The sequence below is a fragment of the Asparagus officinalis genome, chromosome 6 (genome assembly GCF_001876935.1).
Source record: "Asparagus officinalis chromosome 6, Aspof.V1, whole genome shotgun sequence".
In the NCBI taxonomy this organism is placed as follows: Eukaryota; Viridiplantae; Streptophyta; class Magnoliopsida; order Asparagales; family Asparagaceae; genus Asparagus; species Asparagus officinalis.
Window position 1 is genome coordinate 16679529 of NC_033799.1, and position 10194 is coordinate 16689722.

At 38.1% G+C, this 10194-nt stretch overlaps 1 long non-coding RNA gene across 1 annotated transcript; it reads left to right on the plus strand.

Moving 5' to 3' along the window:
• LOC109844812 lies at positions 9679-9968 on the plus strand. The gene is made up of 2 exons (XR_002248124.1): positions 9679-9714; positions 9865-9968. It is a non-coding gene; the product is annotated as an uncharacterized LOC109844812 (long non-coding RNA).

A 10194-nucleotide genomic window follows, 5' to 3' on the forward strand; every position in this document is an offset into this window, starting at 1 on the left:
CAAGTCAAACAAACCAATGATGGGATTTTCGTGTCTCAAAGCAAATATGCAAGAGAGTTGGTCAAAAAATTCGGATTGGAGAACTCTAAACATGCACCAACCCCCATGAGTACCTCCATCAAGTTGGACTTGGATGAGAGTGGTGAGAAGGTAGACCAAAAGCTTTATCGAGGTATGATAGGTAGTTTACTTTATCTCACCGCTAGTAGACCGGATATTATGTTTAGTGTTTGTGCATGTGCACATTTTCAAGCTTCTCCTAGAAAATCTCACCTAATTTCGGTTAAAAGAATTATTAAATATATCAATGGCACTATAGAACTTTGTTTGTTTTATCCTAAGAACACTTCTTTTGATCTTTGTGGTTATTATGATGCTGACTTTGTTGGATGTAAGGTAGACCGCAAGAGTACGAGTGGAACATGTCAATTTTTGGGTAACTCACTTGTTTCTTGGTCGTCCAAGAAATAAAATTGTGTTGCCTTATCCACTATGGAAGCGGAGTACATTGCCGTCGGTTTGTGTTATGCACAACTTTTATGGATGAAACAAAACGTGGTTGATTTTGATTTATATTTCATGATACAAATTTTTTTTGTGATAATAATAGTGCAATTAATATTTCAAAAAATTCTGTTTTGCATTCTAGAACCAAGCACATAAATGTCCGACATCACTTCTTGCGTGATCATATAGATAAGAAAGATATCTCCCTTGTTTACATTGATACAAAATCATAATTAGCGGACATCTTTACCAAACCCCTTAGTGAAGTAGATTTTTATCGTATAAGAAATGAATTAGGCATGTGCATTCTTTAAATACTTGTTTTGATGCCTTTTTTGCTTACTACTGGTTTTAAGTTATCGATTTCATATCTATTTTATTTCTTGTGATCTACGTTGTTAAAGCATGTTTAAGCACACAAGGATACTTGGAGGGGTGGTTGGAAGAGGCCAGGGTCAATTTCAAGAGGAATGGGTTGGTAGTAATGCCTAGTGAGAGGTCGTAAATCCAAACACTTGAGGAATATAACACGGGTAGGCCAACCCTTAGAGGAGTATCTTGTAGGTTTTAACACATGATTATTATATTGTTTACCCCATATTGATGTTGCCAAAGGGGGAGAGAAATCTTTCAATTTGTGCACATAGTTAGGGGGAGAGTGCCTTATAGATAGGGGAGCAACTATCTATAAGCAAAATTTTCAATTTTATTTGCTCTAGAATAATGGTTGTTTGTCATCATCAAAAAGGGGGAGATTGTTAGCCATCGTGTTTTGATGATGATTTATAAACATCATTATTGGTACTAATTGCTTGTTGAGCTATATTGTATAGATTACAATTTTTCAAGCATGTTAGTGCTAAAGTTGGAGGATTGGATGGAACAAAGAGTTACAACGATGATATCCAAGGAGGTGGAGGCATTATGATGAAGCAAAGCTTTTAAGAGTACAATACAAAAGTGAAGCTTCATCAAAATATGAGCAAATATCAAGACCAAAGAATTGTATTCATATACGTGAGATATTTATATTTTTTTTTCTTTCTCTCTAGTGCTTAATGTAGACAAGTTGTTAAGTTGATAACATTTGAAGCTCATCGGGTTCACACACACACACTCTCATATAAACATTGTTTTTGAACCATTTTGAAAAATAAGTAGTTTTTACAAATGGGAAGTGCAAATTGAAAAATTCTTTTTATAACATGTTTATATTTATGTTTATAAATATTTTCTAAATTTTTATATTTTTTAGAATTTATTTACTATTTTTTAAAGACCTTTAAAAGTTAGTTTTTAAACATGCACAGTCCTTGTGCATGATCATAAGTCGACTTATAGGCTCAGATAAGTCGACTTATAGGCTTAGAAAAGTCAACTTATATGATCTGCTCTGGAATCTGCAAATAATTTCTGTTGAGTTGACTTATCAAACTGGCAAGTCGACTTATATGTAGTAAGTCGACTTATGCATTTTTGAAAGTCGACTTATATGATCTTTTCAGCCTATAACGGCTAGTTATAAGTCGACTTATGCACAGTAGCAAGTCGACTTATAACACTGTTAAATGGCTAGTTTTGTACTGTGCTGTTTTTTTGGGATTTGTTGTCCTGTTTGGGATTTGTGCTAGGGTTTGGGGCTCCTATAAATACCCAACCACCCTCATAACTTCAGAAATAAATTGAGCAAGTAAAAAATCCCAAGTTTGATATTCTAAGTGTTCTTGAGCTCAAACTTTTAAATTTCTAAATCTCATTTGTGTTTAAGTGTTTGTTTTTCTCATATCCTCGCTCCACAACCCTTGAGCTTTAAATTGTTCTTCACATGATCATTGTCATAGGATTGTTGTGAGAGTTTTCTTTCTTATATTGTGATTGTGTGGTGAGATTGATCTCGAGGAGATCAAGTGTGTGGATTGTAAGATCTCAAGAGGAGATCGTTGTGAAGAAGTTCCGGCTTCCAAACCGGGTGTGATAGCGAAATTCTCCTCGAGAGTGGGGAGCGGGGACGTAGGTCGGTGGACCGAACCTCGTGAACATATCGCGTGTCACAATTGGATAACTATTCTTATATTGTGATTGTGTGGTGAGATTGATCTCGAGGAGATCAAGTGTGTGGATTGTAAGATCTCAAGAGGAGATCGTTGTGAAGAAGTTCCGGCTTCCAAATCGGGTGTGATAGTGAAATTCTCTTCGGGAGTGGGGAGCGGGGACGTAGGTCGGTGGATCGAACCTCGTGAACATATCGCATGTAGCCATCGACTAACTATTCTCTAAACTCATCTCTCTTTTATTGCCTTTGCGTTTATTTTAGTTGGTGTGTTGCATTGTCATTTTTTAATTGCACATTTATTATCTTATTACCCTATTCACCCCCCTCTATGGGTATTTCACAAAAATGTTCTGCTCGAAGATCCAAAAGCCCCTAAAAGATCCAAAGATCCGATTTAAACTGATTTTTAAGCTATTTATAGGGGATTAAGGATGTAACTAACCCCTAAAATCGCTCCTAAGTGGGGTGTAATCCCCTCAAATCGTGAGAAACGGTTTTGAAACTGTTCAGCTCGTGTTTGAATGAGTCAAACGTGAAAATCACGTTCTGGAAACGAACTCTGCATCCTGGACTTGTGATGCGGAGTTGAGCTCTGCATTTGAAGCTGAAAACACAGTGGTGAACCCTGCGTTTTGTTGCTTGGAACGCAGAAGTGAGCTCTGTGTTTTGTTCTTGGAGTGTAGAGCTGAGCTCTGCGTTTTGAGTTGGAGAGACCATTGATTTGTAGTTTCTTTAGTTAGAGCGTTGTAAAGATTGTGATCTTCATCTTGGCTTCTTGGAATATGAGAGTCGTCGGTTGTAACTCCTGTTGATGATTGTGAAGGCCGTCGAATTAAAACTTCCATCGGTTGTTGTGAAGGTCGTTGAATTGTAACCTTCGTTGATTGTCGTGAAAATCTTCAAATTGTAGCATTCTGAAAGTCATCGAATTGCAACTTCCATTATTAGTGCTTGATGGGAATCAGTTATTTGCAGTAATTTCTAGACAGCATACAGAACCCCCTCCAAAGTTTTCAAAAGTTCACGGTTGACTAGAACAAATTTTTGGAATACTTTGGATCCTAATTTTGATTTTAGATTGGTTGGGTGATTGTTCATTACATCCACTTTGAAGGCATTTTAGACTTGATTGCAAACACTAATCATGCCAGATCAGTATGAAGGTGCCTATCGTGGCCTTGTTTCTGAAGTGTGGAAACGGGCCTTGTTGGTTTGAAACGCGGAGATGAGTCTCGCGTTTAGATTATGAGAGACGATGACATAAGTGAGAGCCACAAGTCCAATACTAGCAGGTGCTCCAACCTTGTATTTAGCGACTTTCTCGCTAACTTCCTTTAGATCTCCCTTGGTAAAGATCAACCCAACATTCCTGACGAGTGATTGGAGGAAGTTAAGGTAGTTTTTGTTGCCTGTGCTCTCAGCATGAGACTTGATGTGATACCTAAAGGGGGTGTTCTTCCTCATGAGGATCGCCGAATCCCTATGGAAACTCTTCCTGATCGGCATCGACGATTAGAACTTGTCTATACTCATCCAAGAGGCTTCATAGCTTCTTATTGTAGGTCAGTTTCTTCTTAGCTTTCGTCACCTTGATGGACATTGCTAGCTCTTTTTTAGTACTGAAGCCTGGCCTCTCATAGGTAACGTATAATTCATCGTCAGGCTCATCAGCAGGCTCGTCTTCCTCCTCTTCCTTGGTAGCAGAAGCAACAACAAACTTGCTTGGATCCTTGAGATACTCCTTCACTCTTTCAGCCTGTGAGAAGGTGTATTCAGTGTCAATAGCAACAACAAGAACATTCTTGTAGGCATTGATGAACAAGTGAGGCGCAGCTGTAGGAGTTGGGTAAGAGATAGCTAAGGACTGTGAAGCCACTATAGAAACACCTCCTGCAAAGATCTAGGATTTGAAACACGAAGGTGAGCCATGCGTTTAGGTCTTAAAATGCAGAGGTGGACCTTGCGCATAAAATTTGAAATGTGGAGTTGAACTGCACAATTAAGACTTGAAACGTAAGGGTGAACCTTGTGTTTAGAATTTGGAATGCAGAGCTGAGTCTTGCATTTTAAAAACTGATACGTAGAGGTGAGCCCTGTGTTTCAGGAGTCAAACCGACTCAGTGTGAACGTGGAGATCGCGTTTAGGCGGGATTTTTGCCTCAAATCCCATTTCGATTTGACAGCTCCAGTTATCTATAAATAGACCGCTAAGGTCAAATCAAGTGTCAATTCGACTCTTCTGTTCTATTCCGAGATGATAACGAGCCTTCTCGTTCCGAAAATCCGGCAAACTTCCCCTTTGAAGACTCTATAGCTCCTAAGAAAGTTGCTGCTAAGCTCGTGAAAGGAAATCCGTCATGACGAGTTCAGGCACGCCGATAGCCTCGACTACCAGTGGCGCTGCGGCTCAGACAGCTGCGTCGCTGTCACATATCCCTTTCGTCGGTGGTACGTGCTGGACCTCTTAACCATAAACTTGTTTCGACAAGTTCTGAATTCCAAACGACGAGTAAAACTCTCGTTTTGTTATTGGAACGCGGAAGTGGATCTCTGTGTTTTGGACTTGAAACGCGGAGTTGTCCTGTGTTTTGAACTTGAAACACAGGGTTGACCTCAGCGTTTTGAGATTTGAGATGCGGGTCTGACCTCAATGTTTTGATTTTGAAACACTGGTTGACCTCAGCATTTTGAGATTTGAGACGCGGGTCTGACCTTAGCGTTTTGATTTTGAAACACGGGTTGACGTCAACGTTTTGAGATTTGAGACGCGGGTCTAACCTCAGCGTTTTGATTTTAAAATGCGGGTTGACCTAAGCATTTTGAGATTTGAGACGCGAGTCAACCTCAGTGTTTTAAGATTTGAGACACGGGTCTAACCTCAATGTTTTGATTTTGAAACACAGGTTTTACCTTCGTGTTTTAGAGACAAAACGCGGGGCTGATCCTTGCGTTTAGAATTAAGTCTTGGTTTTAGACTTATTTTGGCTTCACACTAACTTGTTTGTTTCTTTATTTGCAGTGCACTACCCTAATGAGTCTCTTTCCTTCTGTCATTATTTTGGACATGAAGGTGGTGCGTATCGCAACATGCATTTCAATCTTCACCAAGAGCTTCCCGTCTTCTAAGATACCGATAATGAATGTGCGGAGACTGTCACCCAAGCCACTTCAGCAACACTCAGGGCTCTAGTTACAGATGCTAGATTTGAGACTGTGGACTGTAAAAAACTTAATAAGCCTGCATTTATATTTGGGGACTCTGTTGAAATTAAAACGAATCTCATGTACGATGGGAATTATAAATGGCTGAGGAAGGTCGGGGATCGTCATCTCTTTTTGCCCAATATGGAGAGGATGTTCCCTCTATCATATTTTCAGTGTGCCTCTATCTCAAGGAACATGGATTGGGACCTCGTCAAAGAACAGGATGGGGTTGTGGTTGGTAATTTAACTTTTATGGTGTTCGTACAGTGGGCTATAGCCGATAGGTGACAACTTTAGGACCAGACCTATTTGCCAAGGAATATCCAGTTGGTGAAACAGCTAGCCCAGCGAATACTTTTATCAAAAGATTTATTGTGGTGAATGTAGTATTAGCAGTTTCTGTATGAGTCCATCGAGCATTGTTTATTTAGGTCATGCTTATTAGTGTGCTTTCTTTTACAATCTGACAAAACGTCCAGCCTCTGCTTTGATATAGGTATCAGTCTTAATTAAAACTTGTCATAGTGTAGTCATGTCTTGGGTAATGGAGAAAGAGGTAACTTACAAGTAAAAAAGGTTTACCTCTTTCTCCATTACCCATCATGATCTGACAAAGCTGGCCACTATAGTTATTTTCATGTTGGCTACTTAGTGTAAAATGCTAATCTGAAGCGATTCTTTTTTATGTAAAATGGTTGCTAAAATTATCAGCAATACCTAAAATCAAGGAGGTTCAAAGCTTTAGCGAGAATGCCAGGTCTTATTTAGAAAGTATAGTTAGTGGCTTCAGCAAAGCTGATGCTCTGGAAGTGAAAAAGATTGAAAAAGTAACTAACCACGATGTTAAGGCAGTGGAATACTTCTTGAAACAGAAATGACAATCCAATGCTGAGATTGCTGAGGTGAGTTTTTGATGTTCCTTGTTGTGGGTACTCTATGCTTCCTCTTTTTATAATTATGACTAACTGTGGCTTCAAAGATTTCATTTGATGCTTAATATTTGACATCAGATTCTACAAAATTCTTTTTAGGTACTGGAGTTTTTCCATTTTGCTTGTACATCAGAGGATATAAATAATTTAGCCCACGCATTGGCACTGAAGGAGGCGTTCAACACTGTCATATTTCCTATGATGATTGAGTTGTTGGATGCAATATGCAAATTAGCGAAGGAAAATGCTCATATCTCCATGTTGTCTCGCACTCATGGACAGGTATTTTCAGTTCTAGATGAGAGGCAACTCTTGTTATAACGGAATACCAACTTTTTGTTGATTAGATGTTATCTACAAAAACTTTAATGCTATATAAGCATAATTGAAAATCTTATATTTCCCTTTTATTTGTGTTTACACATAGAAGGACATAGTTTATTGTATATATTGATTTAAAAAAAAAGAATCAGAAGCTATTAGACTAAGAAAATGCAAAGAATGCTTCAAGGAAAAAGAAAAATTCTTTTTCATTTCCATGAACTAATTTATTTAGCAATCCTAAATTCTTAATGAAATTTATCCCAAATGGAGAAGGGATGCAACTGACAAGAGCACGTTTAGAGAAGGATTAGAGAAGTGGGAGTACTCAAAGAAAAACAAAGTACTCTTGGGTTTAAAAAGTTAAACTTAATCTAAGGTGCACAGGGTAATATTCCACTAAGAATTTTTCCCTAATGTCCTGGTGGTGGATTTTTTTTTTGGTTGAAATAACTCAAAGATTTCTGGCTGGTCATTTCGGTGAAAATTTTTTATACAAAAGTAAGCTTTTTTTTCGGGGGGAGGGGGCATATATAGAAATAATTAAATAATGATTACATACTGAAACTTTCTACATGGGGCTAATACATCATGTATAATTACTGGTTTGATAAAGATTATACTATCTATCTTCGTTCATATATGTTTGCAGGACATGTTCTACATTCCTTTGTTCTTGAGTTTTTAGCTTGATGCTATGAAATAAATTGAATGGAACCTTTTCAATATGAAGGTTCAAAATAATATAATCATGTCTTTGTTTCTTATTTAGTCCTACATCAGAAAATGAGTGAGAAGTTAAGTTGCTTAAATAGGTATGCCCAAGACTCAAGTGTAACACGGCTAGTTGATTTTGGCAGTGGGTTGAGCCAAACATGTTACACTTGGTTGGTCCCACGACTTGTACTGTACCAATGGGCCCGGCAGCCCAGGGCGTGTCAAATTGTATCATAGTAGTTGCGAGTCGGAAGTGTGGAGCTAAGTGCTATGTACGGCTAAGTGCTATATTGCGTGAGTGTGGTGGGAGCCACCTCTAGAGTCCACATAACCTAGTGATACCGGGATGTGCCAATTGTCATGTCACGATGAGGATGTCGCTTATGTAAGGTGGGGTGTTTGTGACACTCCTATTTAGTCCAACATTAGGAAATGAGTGAGAATTTAAGTGGCTTAAATTATTTAAGTGTAACATCGGTTAGTCGATTTTGACAGTAGATTGAGCCAAACAACAAGTTACACTTGTTGGGTCCCATGGCTTGTACCACACCAATGGGCCCGTCAGGCCGGGACGTGACATGGACAATATTAGAAGCGAACATATACTAAGTTGACTACTCAAAGCAGCTGAAATATCATATTGATAATTTTCATCGTTATGCTACATGAATAAATGATTTGCTTTTGTAATAGGTTTATGTGGTTTAGTTCTGATATCTTCTAACTCCCTTTGTAGCCTGCTTCACCCACTACTTTGGGAAAGGAGATGACAAATTTTGCTTTCAGACTAAGTGAAGTAGGGAAGACCTTTACAGAAGTGCAAATATTGGACAAGTGTGCTGGAGCTGTTAGAAACTACAATGCACATAAAGTTGCATGTCCTGATATTGATTGGCCAACTGTTACAGCTGAGTTCGTGACCTATTTGGGGTTAGGTTTCAACCCTTACGTGACACAGGCATGTTTATTTACTTCTACTACTTTTCTCTTTGCAAGGTTTTACCTATCTGATTCATTTCAGCTTGATGGATTTTTTTGCGTAATTAAGTAGTGCATAGACGATTTTGATATGGTTTTTTCTTTGCGGATAACTTGGATAGGTTTCATTAATGGGAGGAGTACTTTATTTTTTGACACTGCTGCTGGTATTCATTGTTCTCTGCTTGAACTAGTTTACTAGTAAACAGTCCTCGTGAAGATTTAGGTAACTATACAAACTGTAAAAGTGTATAACTAATAGAGCCTCAGGATTTTCTTTAATATGAGTTTTGCAATCGCCTCAGGTGACTGAAATGTAGGTTTTTTTTTTGCCATTTCACGTTTCAAGAGTTTACAAAAGGTGATTCATATAGTAAGTAGATACTATCATGTGCATGCTTGATAATAAGTAGATACACTTGCAGGTTATCCATCTATCTTGCAATTACAATATATTTATCAATTAGCCTATTCTACACCAACCAGCTAGTGCATAAATAATAATGGAATTGCAGCGCCAGCTAATAATTTTGTTAATTTTGTGCTGTCTAAAAGGTTACGTCAATGTGGCCTATGAATGGAATAGCACTTGGCTTGCATGCATACTCTCTATCTGAGCTTGTTGCTTGCTCCGTATACAGATTGATATCGCAAAGATTTTCAATGCAATTGTTCAGTTTAATAACATCCTGACTGATTTTGATCGGTACATATGGAGCTATATTTCGTTAGGTTATTTTAAGCAGGTAACTTTCTTATGCTTGACCACTATACCCCTAAAATATTAGGACCTATTTTAGCTCACAAACTTCCAATTTGGAACTAAACGATTTCATGATAATTTTGCTTTCCAGATGACCAAGGCTGGGGAGATTGGATCTTCAACTATGCCTCATAAAGTTAATCCCATTGATTTTGAGAATAGTGAGGGTAACTTGTGTTTGGCTAATGCTATTTTATCTGCTAGCTCTCAGCTCGAAATTGCCCATCTCTCGTATGCAGGTGTGTATCATTTACTTTTCCATCTTTATTTATGGTTCTTGAGGAGTATCTAATATGAAGTTCAGTGCTATATCAAGTTCAAAAAACACGTCTTAGTGTCTCATTCTGGTAAAGTGATACTATACTTATTGCATGTGTAATCATTGACAGAGGGATTTGACCGATTCCACTGTTTTGAGGAATTTGGGTATTAGATCTGGGTATTCTCTCTTGGCATACAAAAGTGCACTACAAGGAATCCGGAAGCTTCAGGTTAGTAGTAAAATCTGTGTGAGATGGTTATCACTAGAGAATTAGATATAAAGCTAGATGTGTTATTGGTAGGAAATGTGCTGCTGTCATCGTTCTTTGCTTCATGTATGTTGTTTGTTCTGTTCTTGCTTTAACTATTTAGGTTGGGCATATGTTGAATTTGAATTCGTCACTAATGCAAGATGCTAAATTCTATGAATTACAAGATCATAGAAATGTGGATCCATT